The sequence below is a fragment of the Lonchura striata genome, chromosome 1, assembly GCF_050655825.1.
Source record: "Lonchura striata isolate lonStrDom1 chromosome 1, ASM5065582v1, whole genome shotgun sequence".
NCBI classification, from domain to species: domain Eukaryota; kingdom Metazoa; phylum Chordata; class Aves; order Passeriformes; family Estrildidae; genus Lonchura; species Lonchura striata.
This window is the reverse complement of record NC_140703.1, coordinates 64837796-64842864: the sequence shown is the minus strand read 5'-3', so window position 1 is coordinate 64842864 and position 5069 is coordinate 64837796.

Here is a 5069-nt window from a genome sequence, read left to right as displayed (position 1 = left end):
GGATCCGCTCTTCATTTACCACCGCGAGGCTTGCCAGCGCTGCCCGGAACCCACAAAGGCACTCTCCAAACCCCAGCTGGGAGCGGCGGAGGGTGCCTCCATCGCCCGCCCTCGCCCCACAAGAGCTAGCCGGGGCTGAGAGAAAAGGGATTTGGGGCGGGAGCGCGGCACTCTCCTTGGTCTTGGTGTCTCTATTTTGACTTATTATGTTCTTTTACAGAGAATTTGTAATCTATTTCTAATCCTGTTAGAGAGGCTTGGAGTTGAAGATAGAAGATTCTGCTGTGCATTTTTTTCACAGTCTGTGTTTGATGAAGCAGTAGGGCAGTATATTTGGGTTAACATGGAACTAAACTTTATTTCAGAGAGACAAGCCTATGGGTTGGCTTCTTACCCATGCACTGTCATTATCTTACATTTCTTATGAAATAGAGCTTTTTTAATCCTTATTCATCATTTTCATTCACTCAGCTTTGTATCAAGCAAGCAGATATGAATATTAAGGAGTTCACATCAAGTGTATGAAATTCAGGGGCCTGTTTAGATAAATAGCTTTCTGTTGTCCATCTACCAGTTACCTTCCCCATTCTGAGGAGGAAAAAATGTAGTCAACTTTGTTCTCAAAGCAAAAGGAAAAAAATTAATCTAACCCAGGGAGAAACACAGCCCATGCTAAAGCTCAGAAATATCTTTTTACTTGTGTCTCTGTGGAAGAAACCAGAGAGATGAGAAGATAAAAAAATACCACAACAAAACTGAACAACACAAATCTAACAAACAAAAAGATTAGGTAACCAAAGATTTTGGGAATAAATGTTTTATATAAACTCAAATAATATACAGACTATCAGATTTTCTGGAGATTTTTTTTTGTTCCATTAAGCAACCTCCATTTCCAAGCACCTGAGATCCTAAATGTAATTTTCTGATAGGATATAGTTTTTTTTTGTTGTTTCTTTACATTGTCATGGCAGCTCCCAGTGAAAACTTTAGTTCTGACTTCAGTGGGAATGAAGAGAAGTTGCCAAGGAACACATTAAAAAAATATTTTCATTAATGCATCATTACAAATGAGTTTAGCTCTACTTTTGTTCTCCTTTTGGAACATCTTCTCCATGTCCCCATGAAAATTAAAGCTGTTGATTAAAATGTCTGGAAAACCTTCCAAGTGTCTTTGATTCTCATCCATGAAACAAGTCCTGCTTTTATTGTGTCACAGGGTTGGTACTGGAGATAAAGGGAGCAAGGATAGGATTTGTTTCCTAGAAAGCCTTTTGGGTGTACAGAGCTCTTCCTAGATGGCTAAATATGGTCTTCTATTCTGTGGCCAGGTGCATCAGCCAGATTCATAAGGCAGTTGATTGTCTACTTCTAGAGAGTATACTGGGAAAAAGAGAGAATATAGTGTCTCCAATGAATGAAGTATAGTTCTCTGTGGGGGATTGTGACAAGCTGAAGACACAGCTGTACCTTAGCCTGTGCAGGAGGCTTTCCTCAGTTGTTTATACTAGCCTATTCCCTCAGCTTTCCTTTCAAGGAGTCTTGGGATAAGTTCTAATAGTTGTGTCTAAATAATATTAAGCATAGTTGTTTCTATCACACATTAATCCATGGGTTGGGAAGGTGTGAAGGAAAAAATCTTGTGTGCTAATAGTGTCACTGACCCATGCTTTTTATTTAAAGGATAATCTGGGATGATCTGGGTGGAGTCCATGCAATATGGGATGCACTTTTGCTCCCTCAAGATTTGCAGCTTGGTGTAACTAGAGGAGCTAAAGGTGAAACTCCCTGACACTGCATCTCATGATGCAACAACAAAAAATCTTCTTGTGATGAACCAATGGCACCTGGCAGAGACAGAGCTTTGTAACCATCTGGAGAGGAAGAATGGAAGAGGTCCAAGAATTTGGAGGCTGAAAAGACAGAGAATGTGCTGTATGCCATGCTACCAAAACACATTAGATTAAGGAAGCTTAAGGAATCTGCTTGGTTCCTTCCTTGGAGTTTCCTTCCTTGTCCTCTCCTTCTCCTAATATGTATGGTTTTGAACTTTGCAGCTCCCTTTGTAGCAGTGCATTTACCAGAGCAGTTCCAAGGTATTCTTTTTCTCCAGACAATGAATTACAACACCCAGGGCATACAAGCATCATCAGGGACACTTGCAGCAATGATGATGGGGAACAGATGGCTGCACATGAGGAACAGGCCTTGCCTGGGAACTCCACCTAGAAAAGTTGCATCATAATTCATGACTGATACCACAGCTACAAAGCTTTTTAAAAGAGAACCCTGTTATGAAGAAGTAGATTTAGAAGTAGATAGTTTGTAGCAGGAAAGGAAAGCATTTCTGGCATGTGTATTTTCTGATCTTCAACCTGGAATATACCAGCTTAGCAAGGTCCTGTACAACATCTACCAAACAAGCCCTTTTTAGCCACTACAGCTAGATGTGTCTGACTGCTTCTTGTTTAGCACACAATAATTTACTGCCCAGTGTGTTGTGTATATTTGTGTTAGAATTCCAAGATTCAGCGTGTCTGCACAAAATGGTGATGGTGAATTTGGAGTTAATGCTGCAAATTTACACCTTTAGGGTGAGGTCCCCTGTATGTCTCTGGGAACTTGCACTTCTTCAGGAAAATCCAATCTATAAACAGATGCAAGATAGAAGTGATTAAAATTCTGTCCAACATGGCTGGGGATGTTAGACTACTCAGGCTGGGATGTCAAAAGAAACTTAGACAGGAGATGCCCATACTTCAAACAGCGTAATTAAGCTACCAAACAGGGAAAGATGGGAATCTTTCCTATTCTTACAGAAAGCTTTTCTTCAGCTAGCAAAGCAATTAATAGAATTTTGGCAAGTTACAGAAATCTGTTGTCAAACTGGCTTAGTCAAATAAGAATAGAAGCCTTTATGGAGAAATGTACATCTGAGTTTTTCCTCATGAGAATTTAATTCCTGTACAGTACAGGATGATGTTATGACAATCACAAATACCTATTCTGTCTGGGAGCCCTTCCAAACAGTGGATATGATAAATTAAATGTATTCCAAATTTGATTAATTTGGCAATGTCCATTGAATTTGTAAAGTAAATGTTTCCATTATTGTTTTCTCTGGTGGGTGACACTTTTGTGTGTGTATTTCATTCATTTGGGTTGAGTTTCTGATGAGCTTTCTTCTGCCTAACCCAACAGAACCTGATGTCATCACAGGAAGTGAAATTGGATGAAAATGTGGGGTGTACAGAGTTCCTTCAGAATTTCAAATATCAGTTCTTGTAAATAGTATTTCACTCCTTTTAAGCCTTTGAGATCAGACTTTAGAGATGTCTTGAATGTCTCTTTCACTCATCTATGTAAAAAAAACCAACCAAACAAACAAAATCCTTGCCATTGAAAAATTTTTGAAGCTATATTAAAAAAAATTTCTTGTCCATGTTAATGATAAGTACTTATCCTTTCAATGGCTGACACCCACCCTTCAATGGCAATGGAAACATTTAGCACATCCTAAGACTGGGGTATTTTCTGAGTCCATCTCATCCCTATGGGAGCTTTACCATTAACTTTAATGGTTAATACCCATGTGCTGTGATAGGGATTGGGCATTGCTTGACTGTAGACTCTCCTGCTGTTCAGATGAAACTGTTGGAGATGATGCTTGGATGGATCATCGTCCACATCACCAGCCATGCATGAAGAGCAGCCAATCTTGCATTTGGCATGAGAATTGCCTCCAAGAGATCATGAGCCCCATGGCTGAGGAGACCAACCAGGGAGGTATGTCTGGATTCTTGCTCTGGAAAAGATGCTATATACCAGTAGATATTGAAGCAGGATTTCAATTTCAAGTGAATGTCAATATATTTGAACTTCAGGTTGGTATTCATGTGTAATGCTATGCTAAATTCAGGCTGTGGGAACTCTAATTTTGCAGCAGGAACAACTTGGCAGTTCAGAATCCAATAATGCACTAAAACATGCATTTAACCATAGCCAAGTAGTCAGTTCACTGACAATTTAGAGAAACAAGCGCTCAGAAACAAACTCTTGTCTTTTTTTGTATTTGTGCTTAGGGACAACCAGAAAGTCATTTAGTAACTCATGCACAGACACAAAATAATTGATGTAATGGTTTATTTTGCACTTGCTTTTTGCTTGCAAGAAGTACTTATACACGGACACTTTAAATTGCTCATGGGAAATATGCAGATTTACAGCTCTTCATCAGCCAGCTATAAAAGTATAACATTAATTGTATAAACACAAAAGACTCACTTTAGCATGCTGGGTTGTAAGGAAGAGAGAATAGTCCAGTGAGACATGTTCAATGTGATGCTTTTCACAAGTGCACTGGGGCTGTAATCCCTTCTCCTCCTCTGCCAATTGCTGTCATGGGGTGGCAGTCACAAGATGACACGAAAACAGCTAAGGTGTTACAGTCTCAATCATCTTCCCCTTATGAGCACCACCTGCCTTGTCATTAGCCCAAGGCTACAGCTTTGTTTCTCCAAGGAAGTGCACAGGTTCCTACAGAGGAATAAGATGTTAGGTCCTAGAATGCTAAGTGAGGACCAGCCCGTTCAAGCTTTTGCAAGGCATGGCTGTTCAAGAAGGAACTATGAACAGCCTAAAAATTTTTTAATATTTTGGAGAATATTAGAATATTCTATATACTAGTATTATAGAATATTAGAATATAGATTCTATATTCTAATATAGAATATTAGAATATAATCAATATTCTAAATAGAGACAATAAATATTTTAGGTAGAGACAATGAGAAGCTGATATGATGTTTCCTTTTTGATTCTTAAAAGCTGATCAGAGTTGGGATCTGCTCTGGACCAGTGCTTGCTGGGGCTGGTGATGATAAAATGCCAAAAGTGCCACTTGTTTGGAGACACTGTCAACACAGCTTACTGGAAAGAAAGTCACAGTCTTCCAGGATGTCATGGTTTGACACTGGCACAATGCCAGCGCCCCCATGAAAATGCAACACCCCAAATGATTGGTGTGAGATACAATCAGGAACAGAGCAGAGCAGGCCCAAGCTTAATAA